Source organism: Primulina tabacum, chromosome 4 (assembly GCF_025594145.1).
Source record: "Primulina tabacum isolate GXHZ01 chromosome 4, ASM2559414v2, whole genome shotgun sequence".
Classification (NCBI taxonomy): domain Eukaryota; kingdom Viridiplantae; phylum Streptophyta; class Magnoliopsida; order Lamiales; family Gesneriaceae; genus Primulina; species Primulina tabacum.
The window spans coordinates 21603486-21614225 of record NC_134553.1 but is presented as its reverse complement, the minus strand read 5'-3'; positions in this window follow the sequence as shown (position 1 = coordinate 21614225).

Sequence of the window (10740 nt, the reverse complement as noted above, 5' to 3'; positions counted from 1 at the left end):
ACAATTCGGATTACTAATCAAGCCTAAATGGTAAGTTATCAGATGAGAAAATTACTATTCATTCTTCTATTAAAGCCTTTGACATTTGGCCTGCAAATTTCAATAGCATTTATTTAATGTTCAAATATCATTCACAATTCATTTCGATTACTGATATATTTTCTTGCATTTATATGAACAGATTGATATATCATTAATGAATGGAGTCATGGACAACGGATTTTGGTCCGAAAATTGAGTCCATTGGACTACGTGGTTTCGGCTCGGAAAGTGAGTCCAATGAAAAACGGGTCAAAAGTCCCGGGTATATAGTTCATCTGAACAACGCCCACCGAATATTTTGATCTGGAGAATGGTTCACCCGTCTCGTAAAATGATCTTATAAGTGCTCAATTAGAGCCACCAATGTTATTTTATCAAATTTTCATTTTATTTATTATTTTTAGTAATTTAAACATTTCATAACATTCTTAACATCTAATTTGTTATGCCTGTTACATCATGCATAATTATTATCAAGCGCTATTTTAACTTATTTAAAAGCTATATACTAATTTAAACTCACTAAGTCCTCAAAGACTTAATCCTCTGTTTTTTTTCGTTTATTTTAATTTCCAGACACAGGAATCCCAGAATTGGAACATGAGGAAAATAACTGAAGCTGAAATAAGATCATTTGAAAGTTGTGATGATCTGTTTATAAATAAATGTTAAACTTTCTCTTTAAAATAATTGTACATATTTGAAATAAGAATGTAATTATATTTGTATATAAACTTTTAATAATAGTAGAAAATATTTAAATTTTATCTACAATATTTTTTTTCTAATGGTAAAAATAAAGATAGCAGTTCAAAAAAGAAATATTGTAGAAAATGTGGTACTTTGTAAGGGAATAATTATGAATTCCTAAACTGGACGTCACAGAAGTGGTATCAGAGCCAAGTTTCTTAGAGTCTAGAGACATGAGCCTAAGGTTAATTATAATGTCATACGTTAATCTTTATGTTTTCCTCATAATTGAAATGTCTCCTTTCATGATGACGGAGTCTAGTGGGACATCAAGGAAAAAACAAACTATAATCATCAAACAAATGGAGGAAGAAATAGCAAAATTAAGCAAAGAAAACTTGGATTTGAAATGCCTAGTGAATATGTATCGGGAGCATTTTGAAACATTTGGAACAACTGAAACTTTTCTTGGATTTATTGAAGAACGGATGAGGGCTGATAATCTAGCATATCAGTGAGATTTGGGTTATGTACTATATGAAAGAGATCGTACCCTTATATATTTACTATACATGCATGAATTCTATGACTGAGGTTTGATTAGTTTCTTAAAAGGAGTATCACACCCTTAGATCCACATTGACCACTTAATCATGCATGGGCGTGAATTGGTTTATCTATCTATCCAAGGAATGGAACCTGGTGTTATCGGGCCATCTTACACAAATCAAGCTAATCAAACCACAGCTCCTCTCATCACTAACACATTTGAAACCGGAAGTAGTAGTTTGACTAAAAATATTCCACAGTATGGACTAGTACCTTTCGTAGAATATCCTGGAGTCATGAACACAACAATAGATCAAATACCATTTATGATAGAAGATTATCTATTGCAGTCACCGGAAGTTGAATTTCTTCCTGACCTCACGGGGGAAAACTTTGTATTTGGAGTAGATGAACTTGTTCCAATGACTATCATACCTGAAAGTGAAAATATTAATGAGCTTAGTTATGAACCGAACCCAGTTGAACCATTTACATCACTGCCAAATATGGATCAAAATGTTACCATGGGAACCACAGGCACGAATGAAGGCACGAGCCACATAACTTTTATTGATCTCTCAGATGACGAGATATGAAGACAATGACTATTTGACACCAGTATATAACTAGTATCAATAATCATCATCTTTTGTAGGTATGATGATTATCAAGGTCATCAATTTTTGTGGGCTGTTTGCTAGTTCTGTTTGTATTATGCTTGGGTGTTGTAAATATTTGAAACATGTCTTGTTAATAAATAAAACAAACTGCTTACACTATGACATAACTATGTACATTTATGATATATCTATATATATATATAGTGCAAGATATTTCATGTTTAATATTTATGTGTTTAAAATGACGTCTTCACAAAATAGTACTCAAGCCAGATTCAGACAAGAAATTCCCTCTCAAGATGACCACAACTCGGCAACTGGTGGAAATTCCAGAAGCGCTCAACGCAATCCCCCCAAGAACAAAACGTACAAAATATGTTTGAAATAATGCATCAATTTGTGCAGTTTTGTCAGCAAAATCCACCACGACCTCATGATCAAGCTCAAGAACATCACATTGAGGCAAATGATCAAGCTCTTGAGAGATTTTTGAGATTCAAACCGCCAAATTTTGAAGGCAAATCAGATGCGTATCAAGCAGAATCTTGGCTAAGCAAAATCAACAAAATATTCTATATTCTCAATTATTATGAAGAACAAAAGGTGAATTTTTCCACTTAATTATTTGAAGAAGCAGCTCACAACTGGTGGCGTACGGTGGAACATAAGTGGACAAAGAATCACACCCCAAAAATATGGGACAATTTTCTGCAAGAATTCAAAGGTAAATATATAACTCAAGTTATATTAAATACCCGAGAACGTGAATGTATGGATTTAGTCCAAGGTGACATGACCGTAGCTCAATATGAGGCAGAATTACACCGTCTTATAAATTATGCACCACACTACATGGAAGATGATGTAAGAAAAAGTAAAAAATTTGTTCAAGGATTAAATCTAGATATTCGTTAGGCAACATTGTCCACAAAAGTTGCCAGTTATGTTTTTGCTGTTAATCAAGCTCTACGAGTAGAAGAAGACATCAAGGTACTTCTCAAAAAAGAGGAAGAAGAAAAGAAAATCAGGAAGCCCAACCTTTTTAAAGATAACAATCGGAAAAGAAAATTGAAAAAAGAATACAACCAGTCAGGCAAGGAGAAGCTGTCAAAGAAAAAGTTTCAAGAAACAACAGGCAAAAGTTTGGATATTGCGGATTACCAAATCATGAAGAAGAAAAGTGTTGGAGAAAAGGTGGGAAATATCTTATTTGAGGAATTGAGCAACACCGTATTCAAGATTGTCTAAAAAAAACGCAAAATACTCAACCCACAATAAAGCCAAAGATACCCTCTCGAGCTTATGCCCTCTTAGGAAAAAAAGAAGAGGAAATTGACCCCACTGCAGTCGTAGAAAGTACTGTTACCATATTATACAATTCTGCAAAAACTTTATTTGATCCAGGAGCTATTCATTCTTTTATCTCAAAAGTTATTGTACATAAAGTACCATTGTTATCTAAGCAGCTACCATATAGCTTCGAAATTAGCTCACCTTTAAGGACAACAATGATTACTGACATCATTTACAAAAACTGTCCCTTAAACTTCCAAGAAAAAGAATATCTAGCAGATTTGATTGAATTACCTATCAAGAACTATGATATTATTCTTGGAATGGACTGGTTATTTAGACACCAAGCCCAGCTCATTTGCTACACAAAAGAATTTTATTTTCAAACTTCTTATCCAATCAATTACAAAGCTAACCATACCATGAGAATAGTATCAACAGCAGAGGTTAAGGCTATACTAAAAGACAACGGACAAGGATTTCTAGCTTATTTGATAAATAAGCCAAAGGATCAACTCAAGATCTCAGAAATCTCAGTTGTACAAGAATTTCCAGAGGTTTTTTCTGATGAGATCAATACTTTACCTCCTCAGAGATACGTAGAATTTTCCATTGATCTAATACCTGGAGCACAACCCAGATCTAAAACTCCATACCGAATGGCACCTTCAGAGTTAAAAGAATTAAAACTTCAATTACAAGAGCTCATGGACAAGAAATACGTCCGGCCTAGTACATCTCCATGGGGTGCTCCTGTATTATTTGTCAAAAAGAAAGATGGAACTCTAAGGATGTGCATTGATTATCGAGAACTTAACAATGTTACCATCAAAAACAAATATCCTCTACCGCATATCGAGGAATTATTTGATGTCTTACAAGGGTCTCAAGTATATTCAAAACTTGATTTGCGACAAGGATATTACTAATTGAGAATTAAGGAGGATGACATCTCAAAAACGGCTTTTATTTCATGTTATGGACACTATGAGTTTGTGGTAATGTCATTCGGATTAACCAATGCTCTTGCAGCTTTCATGGATATGATGCATAGAATATTTCAACCATTCTTGGACAAATTCGTTGTCATATTCATAGATGACATTTTGATATTTTCAAAAAGTAATGAGGAACATGCTCAACATCTACGAATTATTCTAAAAACTTTGAAAGAACATCATTTGTATATGCCAAATTCAGTAAGTGTGAATTTTGGCTAGAAAAAGTGTCATTTCTTGGCCACTTTATCTCTAAGAAAGAACTGGAAGTAGATCCTGCAAAAATAGAAGTCATATCTCGCTGGAAACAACCAATCAACATCACAGAAATTAGAATTTTTCTCGGCCCAGCAGGATACTACCGAAGATTCATTAAAGATTTTGCGAAAATTGTTGTTCCCCTGACACAGCTAACTCGCAAAGACAACCCTTTCTTGTGGAATGATGAGTATGAGAAAAGTTTTTGCAAATTAAAAGAAATGATTACTAGTGCACCTGTATTAGCTTTACTAGAACGGACAGAAGGATCTGTGGTTTACACAGATGCCTCAAAAGAAGGCTTTGGTTGTGTATTAATGCAAAACGATAAAGTTATTGCATATGCATCTAAAAAATTAAAGAATCACGAGTTAAATTATCTCACTCGTGATCTGGAATTAGGAGCAATAGTGTTTGCATTAGCAAAATTGAGACACTAATTGTACGGTTCCACTTTTGATATTTATACAGACCACAAAATCTTGAAGTATTTATTTACTCAAAAAGAGCTGAACATGAGGCAAAGAAGATGGATTGAATTTTTGGAAGATTACAATTGTTCCATTCTTTATCAATCAGGTAAAGCTAATGTAGTGGCTGATGCTTTAAGAAGAAAGATTAGAATGGCTTGTTTGGAAATGAAAGAAGTAAGAGAATGGGTACACATCCATTCATGTGGTCACTTGGCCGGATTAAGAATAGAACCTGAATTTCATACCAGAATTAAGAAAAATCAAGAATTGGACCAAGAAGTTTCCAAATTCCTTACGGATACAAATTTCGTCACCAATTCACAAGGAATATTATTCTTTCATGACCGTATTTGTGTGCCTAGCTCAATGAAAAAGGAAATAATGGAAAAATCACATCAGTCTCGGATCAGCATTCATCTAGGAGGATCTAAGATGTACCAAGAGATTAAAAAACACTTTTGGTGGAAAGGAATGAAACGAAATATTGCAGATTTCATTTGACAATGCCTATCTTGCCAGACGATAAAGGCTGAACATCAAAGACCAACATGTCTTTTGCAACCACTTCCTATATCAGAATGGAAATGGGATCAAATAACTATGGACTTTGTGACTGGATTACCCAAGCTCTCAGGAGGTTTTAATAGCATATGGGTTATCGTTGATTGCTCAACAAAGTCAGCACATTTCATACCCATAAATCACAAATATGAGGTGGAAAAACTAGCTGAACTCTATCAGAAGGAAATTATGCGGTTACATGGTATCCCCACTACCATAGTATCTGATAGGGATCCGAATTTTACGCCAAGATTATGTAAAAAACTTAAGGAATACCATGGTACCAAATTAAATTTTAGCACAGCAGCACATCCGCAAACTGATGGTCAGTCTGAACGAACCATTCAAATATTGGAAGACATGCTTTGTGCATGTGTGCTGGATTTTGGGGCAAACTGGGGAAAACATGTGCTTCTAGTTGAATTTTCATACAACAATAGTTATAAATCCTCAATAAAAATGGCACCATATGAAGCATTATATGGAAGAAGATGTCGCTCTCCTCTTAACAGGGATATGGATGAATGGAGAGACACAAAGAATGGACAAGAACGAGCAATCAGGCCTGACATTATACAAGAAGCTATCCACTAAATACAACTTATCAGACAACGAATACAAATAGCTCAAAGTCGACAGAAGAGTTATGCAGATAAGAGGCGGAAAGATTTGAAATTTGAAGTCGGAGATTACGTATTACTAAAATTATCACCAAGAAAAGGAATCAAGCGTACTGGAAAGAAGGGAAAGTTGCATCATCGATTTGTGGGATCCTTTGAAGTGATAGAACGAGTAGGCACTGTGGCTTATCGTCTATCTCTACCCGAAAATATCTCTGGTATACATAACGTATTCCACGTATCACAATTAAGGAAATGCAAAGTAGACTCATCCCAATTGATTGACCACCAACAGATAGATTTGGAAGAAAATCTAACATATGAAGAACAACCTGTGAAAATTTTGGACCAAAGAATAAAGAAACTTCGTGGTCGACCAATTCAGTTGATAAAAGTCTTATGGAAAAACCACAACATTGAAGAAGCAACGTGGGAAACAATGAAAGATATGAGATGTCAATATCCGCATTTATTCCAGTAACTCTTAAATCTGGGGACCAGATTTTTAAAAAGAGGGGATATTGTGACATCCTAAACACAAAGGTGCATAAATGCATTTAAAAGTTTATTAGTATAACTAAATTTTATTATTTTTACCACATTATTTTTCGGTACAAATTTTATTTGTCCAAAGTATCTAGAAATACATTAAAATACATCACAATACACTTGAAAATTTATCAAGCACTATGAGGTTCTCATTCCAAGACCAAATACCCAAAATAAAATAAAATATTATAATTAAGTTCAACATATATGTTAAATAATTAATTACAATAATCATTAGGTTCAATGTAAGATAATTTATAATTAGGTTCAATACATATGATTAAAGTAATATAGTAATTGGATTCAAAGAATATAATAATATTAAATTTGGATAAACATAATATTTTTTCATTTAATAAAAAATAAAATCAATATGGATAAACATGAAATCCATGGCTATATATCTCTCTTATCACCTCAAATTCAGAAATCAACCAAGAAGAAAGAAACGAGAGAGAGAGAAGAAAGAAACGGAAGAGGGAAGAAGAAAGGAAGGAGGAAAAGAGAAGAAAATAGAAGAAAAATCTATATCCCTTTCCGAAAAATTCCAATAAATCACCAACTATTCACCTCATATCTTAAAGCAATATAGCACTGGAGGTGATGTAAAAGGATCGATGAAGAACAAGAAAATCAAACCAAGATATTCCAGAAAACGGCAACGGAATCCCGTTTCAAGTTAGGTAATCTACGCTCATCTTTCTTATAGTTACACACTAAAATAGAGGTTGACTTGAACACAAAAGTTGTACCTCTTGTTGCATAGATGTAAAGGGGCCTAAAACTCCTTTCTTGAAATTTGCGGAAAATTAAAAATTTTCTTTTTAAAAGAACTTAAATGGCCTCATTCATAAAATCACTGGGGAATTAAGTTCGATGTTTAAAATAATAGCAGCGGAAGAAAATAAAGTTTTGCCAACAATAAAAATTTAAAAATTATCCAACGACTGATAAAAATTGTTTGCGGAATAAAATAACAACTGCTGCACTGAGGTCCTCGGGTGCCACTACTGCCGACCCAAGCTGGCTCACTGGTCCCCGCCCTCGGCCCTGGCCTCATCAGTACCTACAACAATCAAGTCTAGTGAGCCTAAAGACTCAGCATGCATAAATCGCATCTAACGAGTAAAAATCTGAATTTAAAATATGCATGAGTTAACATATCCTGTCCTGAGGCATACTGAAAATAATCTGTACTGAGCAATTATAATACGTGCATAAATGAACTGATAATCACAGTAAAAATGTTTGCTCCTTGGAGCCTGTACTGAAATAACTGATAAAATTTTCTGTTGAGATTATGTTTTACGCCTGTGTCCACTGCACTAAGCTGAACTGATCGGTAACTGGCTACCGGGGAGGCTGAAACTGAACTGAGCTGGCCGGTCACTGGCAACCGGGTGGTACCATACTGAACTGATCGGTCACTAGTGACCGTATAAAATAACACTCCCACATAGTGAATGAACCACAAGCCATATCGCATAAATCTCAAAAATAATCATTTTCTGTTTAATGCACGTAAAATAATTAACTGGCGTAATGAAAATTCCTGTAATTTTACCAACTGGATTGGATTGGATCGTCCCCAGGCTCGCTGCAACCTAACTGTGCTATGAAAAATATGCAATAGCTTAAACATGACCAACTACGCAATTTAGTTCAAAAGATGCGACTATGACGCCTAATGACTTCGCATTTAATCATGACTCCGAGCCAACCTGAACCGACACCGAACCGATGCATAGTCATGATTAAAATATGCTGAAAAATCATAAAATAATGCTCCTAAAATGATAGGATCGAAATCTAGGTGGAATGGAGGCCAAAACACGAAACGCTCTTTCGAGAGTCAATTTGGCACATTGCACCGTAAATTCTTGTACGACCTCGAAAATGATCCGAATGACAAACGGTCAAAAACATGACCTTCCCAACTCAATGAGGCACTGTCCAGTCCAAGGCTATGGGCTAAAAGCCAACCAAGAACTCAAACGAGCCTTCTAAACGACACAGCAACATGCTGTAATTTCCAGCAGCTGCGCAACCACAAGACTTGCGTTGGTTTCGAGACTATCGGCAATTAGGGGCGTGAACCACCGACCAGAGACTATTACCAACATCCCAAGGAATGATTTGAACCATGGCTAAGGGCCCTAGGCCAGCCACAATCCGCATCACACCAAAACTCAACCGAAGGGTCCAACCGAGAGCAACGTGCATGCGTGTGTAGTGTTTATGCTATGATCGATGTCTCGTGTCATTCCAATGGCCATTTGATTGATCATGGCACGATCTAGACATCTAGGAGCATGATATGAACCATGGCTAAGGGCCCTAGGCCAACCAAGATACATACCAAGCAACAAAAGAAACGAAACCATATGCTGAAAAATGGAAGGGGCCGAATGGGGAAAGGGGATGTTCTTGTTGATTATTTAAAAACAGATGAGCCATGGGCCAAGCCACCAAAAGGGCGACTTAGTCACGTCTTAGACATGCTAGGGGAGTGATCCAACCATGGCTAAGAGCCCTTAGGGCAGCCAAGATCAGATCCAACCCCTTGACACAAAAACTGAAATTTTCGAACACAAATCTGCGCCTATGGGAACTTGCTGTCATTCTGAATTTCCAGCAAGCATGGGGCTGGTTTGAATGGACCAAAATGGTCCTAATGCATCCTATTACGTGTCTAGGAGTCGCCTTGGGAGCCTGGGGTCGAACCAATCACCTGAAACTCACAAACCAAGAAAAACGTGAAGCTTGCCAAGGAAAAACGAAAATTCTGCATGTGTTGTTCCAAAATGTTTTGACATGTATCTCGGTTTTTGCTTGAATAAACATGATCATGTACTGAAAAATAAATGATAATATGACTTTATTGAGGTTTGAAAGAAATCTAGACATGCCTGGTTTCGTTTCGAAAGAAAACGAACGAAACGACGACGACGCGGCACGGAGGAGGTGGAGCGCTTCTCTTGTTTACCTTTCTTGCTCTCGATTTTTCTTGCCTTCCCCTAGCTAAGACTCACGATTTTTCTACTGAAAATGAGTGTAAATTCACTCTGAATTTTCAAAAAGGAGAGGGGGGGGGGGGGGGGGGGGGGGAAATGGTTATGAGGGTGAGGGAAGTGGGTGCAAGATATAAGGAAGATCCAAGACCAAGTCTTCCCAAATTTGAATTTTGAATTATGGTTTGATATCAAATGAGTTGGTGGATGCTTCTAGGAGGTATTGGCCGATTTTTGCTTATTTTCTAGTCTAGGATATGTCCATTTATTTAATTAAATTGTGCTCCCAAAAATCCTAGAATTATCCTACTAATTACATGCAAAGAATTGGTCAAAGTTGATGAGTTGGAATGAATTGCTTAATAAATCCAAGGGGCCGAAATCATGCTAATAAAATGAGTGGGAAGTGTTGGTTATGTAAGGTCCAAAATTAAGACGACGTAATCCAACTGCATGCGAATCTAGGAAATTATGAAAAATTGAGTAATTAATTGATTTTAGCTGCTAATTAATTATGTGACGTACTTGTTTATATGCTAAATGAGATTTATTTGTCATCATGCATAAAAAAATGTATTTTTAGGAATATTCAAGTGACGATCGAGGAACGGGGACCGAGGGCTGAAGAAAACGTAAAATATTTATATTAAATAATTATTTTTAATTATTTAAAAGATGGTCGATGCTTTTTAGTATTTTTATGAAATTAAGGGTTTTGAGGTGATTTTATACGCCGGGGCGTAAATTTTATCGGTGTTGGTTTTTCAACTAAAATACAAGCTTTTTGGCAACCCGGCTAATAAATTCACAAATTTATTTAAACAAAAACCTTGTTAATATTTTATTTAATTCTAATTAAAGGCTAATGGGCTTAATTGTTGGCTTAATGGGCCTAAAGCCATGTTAGCAAATAATTAGTATATAATACATGATTTAGTCTCCCCAAAACCCTACACTTTTTGCATCAAGGGATCGGCCACACACTTTTTAAAATCTGAAAACACTCCCACACACACACGGCACTCACCACACCAAGCTAGAAGAGGTTTTCGAAGGCATCAAGCCAAGAGCAAGCC